The sequence below is a fragment of the Acomys minous genome (assembly GCF_964271855.1).
Source record: "Acomys minous genome assembly, chromosome: 16".
Taxonomy (NCBI): Eukaryota; Metazoa; Chordata; class Mammalia; order Rodentia; family Muridae; genus Acomys; species Acomys minous.
The window spans coordinates 73,875,298-73,885,721 of NC_140498.1; the positions used below are offsets into that span (position 1 = coordinate 73,875,298).

Sequence of the window (10,424 nt, forward strand, 5' to 3'; positions counted from 1 at the left end):
TTTTGGGACTCCAGGTGAGAGAAGTAGGGGAGAATGGGGAAATAGAAGGATCCAGAGGGTCCTAGAAACCTACAAGAAGAACATCATGACAAGTGGATCTGGGCCCAGGAGTTCTGCTCAAACTACTGCACCAACCAAGGACAATACATGCAATAAATGTCGAACCCTTACTCAGATCTAGCCAATGGACAGGACATTCTCCACAGTTGAGTGGAGAGTGAGGACTGACTTTGACATGAACTCTAGTGCCCCATATTTGACCACTTCCCCTTGGTGGGGAGGCCTGGTGGCATCCAGAGAAAGCATAAGCAGGCTACCAAGACGAGACTTGAAAGGCTGTGACACATAATGGAGGAGGAGGTCCCCCTCTGTCACAGACATAGGGGAGTGGAATAGGGTGAAAGCAGGAAGGAGGGAGGAATGGGAGGGTACAAGGGATGGGATAACAATTTAGATGTAATCTGAATAAATTAATTAAAAAAAAAAAGACTCCCTTCCTGAATCCGGGCCATGGTGGTGCATGCCTTTAATCCCAGCACTCTGGAGGCAGAGGTAGGTGGATCACTGAGTTCGAGGCCAGCCTGGTCTAGGACAGGTAAGGATACCAAAAAAAAAAAAAAAAAAAAAAAAAAAAAAAAAAAAAAAGATGCCCCACCTGACGCCGCTGGGCTCCTTCCTGCAGAAAGGCATGAGAGTCTGGATTCTCTGCATCATTTTTGAGACTCCGAGAGCTCTGTTATAATCTCGGCTTCCGACTCAACAACCCCGCTCCTGCTCGGTCGGTTCTCCAACGCAGAGCACTAGGGCCTTGGAGCTGTTCACCGAGCAAGCTTCCCTGGAGGAAAGGAGGACAACAGTTTTTAGCCAAGTGTAGAAAAGAGGGCACCCCTAAGACCCATTCCTTCTTAGAAAGAGCTGCTTGCAGAACTGGCCTTCGGTTGACGTTGGGAAGTTGGCATCCACACAGTCCTGTAGGCCAACAACTTACTGATAAAGATGCACTGGTCCCACTGCCCCTGGTGCAGTTGTACAGATGATGTTGCCCAAGGATGCTGAGGCTTCCCATCTGAGGGGCAGACACTTGTCCCTCTGCATAGCCCCAAAACCCACGGGGTCAAGGAACTCTCAGAATTCCTTCTGGGATTTTAGAATTTCAGTGTGGGCCAGGCCCAGGTGTAGCTAGTGAACTGGCCCCAGTAAAAAATGCTGGATTCTTGCCAGGCTTGGCACACGCCTTTAATCCTAGCACTCTGGAGGCAGAGGGCAGAAGCAGGTAGAACTCAAGTAGAGTTCAGGCTAGCCTCTTGCTTTTGGCTCTTTTTTTTTTCTGAGACAGGGTCTCTCTGTGTAGCCCTGGCTGTCCTGGACTCACTTTGTAGACCGGGCTGGCTTCGAACTCACAGCGATCTGCCTGCCTCTGCCTCCCGAGTGCTGGGATTAAAGGCGTGTGCCACCATGCCTGGCTAGGCCTCTTCTTTTATGTGGGACTTGAGAATTCCTCCTCTGGGCCTACAAGAATCTCTTCCTTATTCCTCCTCCTCCTGTCCTGTCCGCTTCCTCCTTCCCAAGATTCATCGCTCCTCAAAGCCTGAGAACCTTTGCTCCACCCCTTCCATCTGCCTTGCCCAGGTGTAGGCCTTTTATTCAGCGAATCAGAGAGGTAAGGTGCAGGGCAGCAACTAGATCTTGGGAGCCAGTAATTAGCATCAAATTCGTGGCATTCGGGGACTTCAAGTCTGTAACTTCACACTGAAACATAGGATCATATCTGCAGGTGTGGCATTCTACAGCATGGGACAGCATCTTTATTTGTGGACCCTGCTTTGGCTTTGTGGGGCTTCACCCTCCATTAAAAACAAAACAAAACAAAACAAACCCCCCCCAAAAAAAAACCAAAAACAAAACAAAAAAACAAACTAACTAAAAAAACCACTCAAGATTGAATTTACAACCACACTGACCCAGAGCTATAGGATGCTGTTGGACCCATCACTGCATATTCCAGGATGTCTAATTTACTTACTTTTATGAGCTTGACAGGAACATCCTCTTCCACACGCCTTCCACGGTGTGGAGGGCCCAGATCCTGCTGCTCTAGAGCCCCGCCTCAGTGCAGAGCAGGGCCCTGAGACAGACACGAGCACCCAATTCTGTTGAACTGGAGCTGGGAAACGGGTTTGCAAGAAGGAGGCCTGGAGTAAAGTCATCTGGGGCCGGAGGCAGGGACATTTGTCAAGACTGCCCCAGTGAACCATTTTTGGCACTCAGAAGAAACAAAAATGTAGTTGGTTGAGAGATTTGCATCTTCACATTAAATACAATAACCTCTTTAAAAGAACATCTGTAACTCGGAATCACCGTAGGAATATTTTCCCCGTGGGAATGGGCGGCGACTATTACTACCATAAGAACTCTCTCTGTAGAGCCAGTTGGGAAAGCTTCATCGGCAAGCCACCAATCCCATCACACCTGTCAACCAAGACCTACCCGGGAATTTGCCAATAATTGTTTGCAGTGTAATAATTGCTCTTTGAGACAGGGTCCCACATAGCCCACCATGGCCTCAAACTTAGTATGTAGCTAGAGATGACCTTGAACTCCTGAGCCTCTTGCTTTTGCCTCCCGATTGCTGGCCTTATGGGCGCTCAAGTGTAGAAGAACGTCAAGCAACGGATTCCAGTTGCATTCCGGGGCAGGCAGCATGGGACACTTGGCGACAAAGAGCCACACGCTTGCTGCCCCCTAATCTCCCAAACTCGGCTCTTCTCTGTCTCTAGAAGCTCTGTTTTCCAGGCCTTTCTGCCAGGCCGTGTGTGGAAGTGTCCTAACCACCTGGTAGCTCGTCCTTGTCCCTTTCTTTAGCTTCCTGGATCCCTGCTAGCTTCCAAAGAGTCCTTTGAACTTGGAGGCACATGGTACCCCCATTAATGTTTATTGCATCCAGGCACGGAGTCAGGAACTCAATAAACAGTCTAGCACTCTTTGCCCTTCTGGGAGGAAGGGTTCCACCTCTGTTTCCCTGGTGACGATGGTTAACACCGTGGCTGGTGGATCTAGGAAGGGGCCCTGCTCGCCCGTGCAGTGTAGACGGCATCACGCTAGGCTGCCGTTACGTACCTACGCCTTTGTTCGTCCAGTGGACGCCAAGGCCTTGCTACGGTTTTGTGTCGGAGGTGGATGCTTCAGGACCAGGCATTGTGCTGAGCACTTGCCATCCCAGCATTTAGGAGGCTGAGCTGGAGGAATCTGAGTCCCAGGCAAGATTGGGTCGTGTGATAAGACCCTGTATCAAAGACGAAGGGGAGAGGCAGGGATGGGAAAGGAGAGGAGGAGAGAAAGGGAAGGAAGAAGAAAGGAGATGAAAAAGGGAAAGGGAGCTTTTCCATTCACCACCTGTGCTGGAGGCACTGCCAAGATGCAGAGGCAGGTTTCCCTGTAATGACCTTCAAGGGGAAGACCAACATGTTTACTGACTTCCTCTGCCTCCTGAGTGCTGGAATAAGTGTAATTTAAAAAGTCATGAGGCGGGCATGGTGGCTCACGCCTTTAATCCCAGCACTCGGGAGGCAGAGGCAGGTGGATCTCTGAGTTCAAGGCCAGCAGCCTGGTCTACAAAGTGAGTCCAGGATAGCCAAGGCTACACAGAGAGACCCTGTCTTAAAAAACTAAAAAAAAAAGAAATCAAACAAAACTAGGTGGGTGAGTCCTGATGCACCCCCCGAAACACACATGCGCTTCCATACATGCAAGTATATACACACACGCACGTGTAGATACATGCACTTAACAAAATGGCGGAGCATTTCCTTTGGATGTGGCTCCCACATCATTCAAAGGGCGCTCCTCCTGTCTGTAGATGGCTCTGCTCTCCATGGTTGATTTCCTTCTCTATCATTGAACGTGATCTCTCCATAGCTCTTCTGTTCTACTTGGGCCTCTGAGGAGAGATGGAATCATGGTATTGAAATAGAGAAAAGGGTCCCTTAGGGGCTGCAGCTGTCTCTTCGAATATCCCAGCTGCGCCAGCTGCTTAGAGAGAGCCCTGGATTTGCTCGCTGTCTGGGCTTCTTCACGTTCAAAGTGAACCCTTGACAGTCCTCCCTCCCATAGAGAGAGCAAAGGGCAAGACACTGCAGAGCCAGCCACCTCTGCCTCCTCCCTGCCCCTCTCTGGGGCCACACCCCTTCCTGGATTGGGCTTGGGGTACATAGGGTAGATCTTCTCTAGAGCAGCTCACTGTGCACCCCTCGATGAGAGAGGAGCCCTCACCATTTCCCTCGAAGTCGGTTTACTGTGGGCCAGCCAGCATCCTGCAGGTGCATGCCAGTGCCTGGATTTCTGCATCCTCCTGGGAAGCCCCTCCCCTCTCCCTCTTCTGAACCTCTGGATCCGAGTAAGTGAAGGAGAGGACCACTTCTCAACTTGGTGTTTAAGCTGTCACGGGGTCACCTCCAAGTAAGTGTTCTCAGGACTTCCCCAGTACCCAGTACCGTGTGTGTGTGTGTGTGTGTGTGTGTGTGTGTGTGTGTGTGTGTGTGCATGACTATCTCTCTGATAGCAAGGAAGGAGGATGTCACGAGCCGCTGTGACACCACCAGTGTGTCTTCTTCCATTTTCCCTACCTCAGCCCACCCCACGTCCATGTTCCCAACATCTTTCTGTGACTTTCCCTTACTTCAAACCCCAAATGTCCTTCCCACCTTGGGAGAGAAGGCTGGGACAGGGACCAAAAGGGGTCTGGGGACAGTACCTACCCTGAGCTGGCTGAAGCCTGAGCTCCCGTAGGGTTCCGCCCTTCACGGTAAGACTGCTCTTGGCTGGATGGTTTGGGCATACAAGTGTGTTGTGCTTTCAAATCCTTGGTTTCCTTGATTCCTCACATCCTTGAGACCACTTGAAAGCAGAGCACACTTGCCCGGCCTCTGTTTCCACCTCATTCTTGCCATTTGTTTCTATTGTAGGGTTATTGTTTGGGTGTTTGTTTGTTTGTGTTTGGTTTTGCAGGGGGGTTTCAGACAGGGTCCTGGAACTCACTTTGTAGACCAGGCTGGCCTTGAACTCACAAAGAGCCGTCTGTGTCTGCCTCCCAAGTGCAGGGATTAAAGGTGTGTGCCACCACTGCCTGGCTTTATTGAGGGGGAGATAGAGAGACACATAGCCCAGCCTGGCCTCAAATTCAACATGTAGTTGAGGATGACCCTAAACTCCCGATTCTCCTGCCTCCACTACCTAAATGCTGGGGTTACAGGTGTGTACTGCCACACCCAGTTTATGCAGCACCAGAGATGGAGCAGAGCTCAGTGCAGGCTCGTCAAGCACACTACCAACCCAGCTAGATTCCATGCCCTGGTTTGGCCTTTTTTTTTTTTTTTTTTTTTTTTTGAGACAGTGTCATTCTGCAGCCCAGGTTGTTGTGAAACTCATGGAAATCCTCCTGCCTCAATGCTGCCCACTCCTGCCCCCATCCCCCTATCCCAACCCCTACTGCTGAGATTAAAGGCATGGGCCACTATGCCTGGTTTTACTTTATTTGTTTTTGAGACAGTTTTCCCTCTGAAGCAGAGCCTTACCTAGAGTCCCCTTTACCCCTGCCTCAGCCGCCCACGGGCTACAGTTACAGCACTGCAGACTCACCCTGTCACACTAGGAAGGGACGTCTCTGTTCCTGGTTTGAGCAGCCATTGAAGATCTCCTAACTGATGTCTCCTGTATCCGTTGCCATTCTATGGATGCTACTGAGCACAGACACTGGGCTGCCGTTACACAGGACTGTTGACCCAGTGGCTTCCACAGCAGCATTCACTGTCTCCTAGTGTGTGTGGGAGCTGGAGCACGAGACTGAGGTATGGGAAGGGATGGTCCCTTCCAAGGGCTGAGCAAAGGGCTCTCTCTGTCCAGGCCGGTTTCCTTCTCTATAGACAACCTTTTCTTCCTGTCTTCGCGTCTTTCTTCTATGTCTGAATCTGTCTGTGTTCAAACTTCCTGTTTTTTAAGTAAGAAAACTAGTGATTGGGTTAGTTAGCAAAGGAGTACCTGCCTAGAATCCCCCAGTGAGGGGCTGGGGGTGTGGCTCAGTGGTAGAACACCTGCCTAGAATCCCCCAGTGAGGGGTTCGGGTGTGGCTCAGTGGTAGAGCCCCTGCCTAGAATCCCCCAGTGAGGGGATGGGGTGTGGCTCAGTGGTAGAGCACCTGCCTAGAATCCCCCAGTGAGGGGTTAGGGTGTGGCTCAGTGGTAGAGCACCTGCCTAGAATCCCCCAGTGAGGGGCTGGGGTGTGGCTGAGTGGTAGAGCACCTGTCTAGAATCCCCCAGTGAGAGGCTGGGGTTTGGCTGAGTGGTAGAGCACCTGTCTAGAATCCCCCAGGGAGGGGCTGGGGTGTGGCTCAGTGGTAGAGCCCCTGCCTAGAATCCCCCAGTGAGGGGCTGGGGTGTGGCTCAGTGGTAGAGCACCTGCCTAGAATCCCCCAGTGAGGGGCTGGGGTCTGGCTCAATGGTAGAGCACCTGCCTAGAATCCCCCAGTGAGGGGCTGGGGACATGGCTCAGTGGTAGAGCACCTGCCTAGAATCCCCCAGTGAGGGGTTAGGGTGTGGCTCAGTGGTAGAGCACCTGCCTAGAATCCCCCAGTGAGGGGTTGGGGTGTGGCTCAGTGGTAGAGCACCTGCCTAGAATCCCCCAGTGAGGGGCTGGGGTGTGGCTCAGTTGTAGAGCACCTGCCTAGAATCCCCCAGTGAGGGGTTGGGGTGTGGCTCAGTGGTAGAGCACCTGCCTAGAATCCCCCAGTGAGGGGTTGGGGTGTGGCTCAGTGGTAGAGCACCTGCCTAGAATCCCCCAGTGAGGGGCTGGGGTGTGGCTCAGTGGTAGAGCACCTGCCTAGAATCCCCCAGTGAGGGGCTGGGGACATGGCTCAGTGGTAGAGCACCTGCCTAGAATCCCCCAGTGAGGGGCTGGGGTGTGGCTGAGTGGTAGAGCACCTGCCTAGAATCCCCCAGTAGGGGCTGGAGTGTGGCTCAGTGGTAGAGCACCTGCCTAGAATCCCCCAGTGAGGGGCTGGGGACATGACTCAGTGGTAGAGCATCTGCCTAGAATCCCCCAGTGAGGGGCTGGGGACATGGCTCAGTGGTAGAGCACTTGCCTAGAATCCCCCAGTGAGGAGCTGGCGGTATGGCCAATTGCACCTTACAAACGGCACAGCGTGGCTTTCAGGCCTGACTTTTGTCATTTAGTGTGGCGTTCTCAAGGTTTACGCACAGGGCAGTGTCTATCAGCACCTTATTCCTTTTTGCAGCTGGATAATATTCCACTGCCTAAACGTCACATGTTTCTTCTTCCTGTTCCCTTTTTAGCAATTATGAAAATGCAGCTATGAATATTAGGGTGCACGTTTTGTGTGTGTGTGTGTGTGTGTGTGTGTGTGTGTGTGTGTGTGTGAATGACTCTATGTTTAACTTTGAGGAACTGCTAGTTTCCACAGAGGCCATCACATTTATATTCCACTGGCGTTGAGTGGAAGTTCCCAGTTACTTGACAGCACTTGTTATTTTTCCATTTTTCTTTAATTGTAGTAATCAAACCAAACTGCATGGAGGTTGGTCTTCGACCCGGCTCAGTAGGGTTGTCACCCTCACGCCGTTGCATAAAAGATCTTCTAACCTCTAGAAGATTTGCCCCTTGCAGAAGAACTCTGTGGCCATCAAAAACTGTTCACCTATGCCCAGCCCCTAACAATCATGGATGTAGCTCAGATGTAGACCCATTGATGGACCAGTGGCTGAGTAGAGGGGTCAGCAAGGTGGCTCGGCAGGTAAAGATGCTTGCTTATAAGCCGAACCCACATGGTGGAAGGAGACACTTACAAGTTGTCTCTGACGTCACATGCACACTAAGGCATGTGTACAATGAACACCAACACTAAATGACAAATAAGTCAATAAATAAACAAACGTTTAAAAGAAAGCTTAAAGCTGGATGGAGTATGGTACACCTTTAATTCCAGCATTTGGGAAACAGAGGGAGGCAGATAGATCTCTGTGAGCTTAATGCTAGTCTGGTCTACGTAGTGAATTCCAGGACAGCCAGGGCTACCTAGTGAGACCCTGTCTTGAATAAAACAAAACCAAAAACCCTCAAAACCTCAAACAAACAAACAAACAAACAAAAATGGCTCCAGTAGACTATAGGGAGGTGGAGACCCATGGTACAGCAGGCCTGCTTGGAGGAAGTAGGTTTCCGGGGGCCTGCCCCTCAACAGCATCTGGCCTTCAGCCCTATGTTCCTCTGCTTCCTAGCTACCATGAAGTGAGCAGCCTTGCTCCACCTCAGGACTCCTCAGCCATGATGTTCCACCTCACCCCAGACCTAAACTCTGGGACCAAGGGGATTCCCTGAATCTGCGAGCAAAAGAAACCTTGCCTTCTTTATATTGTGGGGGTAGGGATTCAAGACAGGGTCTCTCGATGTAGCTCTGGCTGTCCTGGAGCTCACTGTGTAGATCAGGCTGGCTTCGAACTCATGGAGATCTGCTTGCCTCTGCCTTGTGAGTGCTGGGATTAAAGGCGTGCATCACCATGCCCCTCAACCTTTTGGTTTTTAAATGTTCTCTCTGCCTCCCTCCTGCCCCTCTCCCTCCCTTCCTCACCCTCCCTCCCTCTCTCTTTCTCTCCTCTCTCTTTCCCTCTTCCTCCCTCCCTCTCCCTCTCTCTCCCTCCCTCCCTTCCCCCTCTCTCTTTCCCTCCCTCCCTCCCTTTCTCTCCCTCCCTCTTCCTCCCTCCCTCTCCCTCCCTCTCCCTCCCTCCCTCTCTAGCCTGGGTTGGTCTGGAATTCACTTTCTAACTCAAGCTGACCTCAGACTCTGATCAGTCAGTCCTCTTGCTTGCGCTGAGTGCTGGGGTTACAGGAGTGAGTCGCCACGCCTGGCTGGGATTGATAAAGAAAAGGAATTTATTTCTTATGGTTCCAGAGCCTGGGAAGTCCAAGGTCAAGGGACAGTTCAGAAGGGTGTTCTTCTTGTGACATATACAGCGGAGGGCAGAAGGGGAAAAAAAAAAAAGGGAGAAGGGGGAAATGGCAGCTCACCCTGTGTTCTGTGTGTCCGTGTGTGTGCACACGTATGTGCATATGCATGTGCAGGCCGGAAGGTTACCCCAGCTGTCATGCCTCAGGTGCCGTCATATGTCTCACTCATTCATTCACTCATTTACTTAGTTTTGACATAAGATCTCTCAGTCCCTGTAGCTTACAATGTAGACTAGGCTAGCTGTCCTGCAAGCCCGCCGGGGTCCTCCTGCCTCCCCGGTTCTGGGGCTTCTGGGGCTACTACTTTGTGCCACCATGCCCACCTTATTTTTTTAGACATGGCCTCACTATGAGGTCCTAGCTGGCCTGGGATTTTTTTCTATGTAGACGAAATTGGTCTTGAACTCAGAGATCTGCTCGCCTTTGCCTCCTGAGTGCTGGGACTTAAGGTGTGTGTTATTAAGCCCAGAAAGCTAGCTTTTTGTTTGTTTGTTTATCTAAACACGGGTTCTTCAGAGTGAACTTGGGTCTTCACCCTTGTGAGGCAAAGCATTTTATCCATCGAACCATCTCCTTAGCCCTAGCACCATCCTTTATCACAAACCCTCTCCCACAACAGCACTCATGTACCTGTGGAGCAGGGCTCTCATGACTTAGTGACCCCCATGATGTCCCATCTTATGCGCATGTCTTATTTTCATTTCTGTCACTGTGACAAATACCCCCAACAAAAAGCAACTTTGGAGAGAAAGGATCTACTTGGCTCACAGTTCCAGGTTTCAATCCATCACAGCAGGGAAGTCCAGGCAGCCGGACCTGAAAGTTGCTGGTCACATCACCTCCAGTCAGGAGCCAAGAACAGTGAATACATGTGCGCTTAGTGCTGTCTCTATGCTTATACAGACCAAGGCCCAAAACAAGGATAGCATCTCCACTTACAAGGTTTTGCTTTCTCACACCAGTGAAGGCAACTAAGGAAAATCCCTTGGGGGTGGGGGTGGGGGAGGGGGATGGAGAGGTGGCTCAGCTGTTAAAAGCACTGTCCACTCTTCCAGAGGTCCTGAGTTCAATTCCCAGAAACCACAGGATGGCTCACACCCATCTATACTGGGATCTGATGCCCTCTTCTGGCATGCAGATGTACACGCAGATAGAGCATTATATACATAAAATAAATACATACATCTTTTAAAAAGAAAAGAAAAATCTCTCATAGTCCCTCAGGGAGACCCCTTCCCAATCAATTTAACACTGTGTCAAGTTAACACAACAGTTAAGCCAACTATCATAGTGCCTGTGTGTGTGTACAAGTGTATGCGTGTGTGTGTGTGTGTGTGTGTGTGTGTGTGTGTGTGTGTGTGTTTGGGGGTGCATGTATGTATGTGTGTGTGTGCATGCATGTGTGTGTGTG

The 10,424-nt window shown here is 51.0% G+C and overlaps 1 protein-coding gene across 2 annotated transcripts in view; it reads left to right on the forward strand.

The window, feature by feature from the left end:
• Positions 1–4,192: 4,192 nt before the first annotated feature.
• Positions 4,193–10,424, forward strand: part of LOC311587627 (C-C motif chemokine 24-like) — a 16,466-nt gene continuing 10,234 nt past the window's right edge. Inside the window, exon 1 of one of the 2 annotated variants that reach the window (XM_084764682.1) lies at positions 4,193–4,455. The gene's annotated coding sequence lies outside the window, so the exon portion shown is untranslated. The remainder of the gene's footprint in view (positions 4,456–10,424) is intronic. The other variant, XM_084764683.1, reaches the window with a different exon arrangement.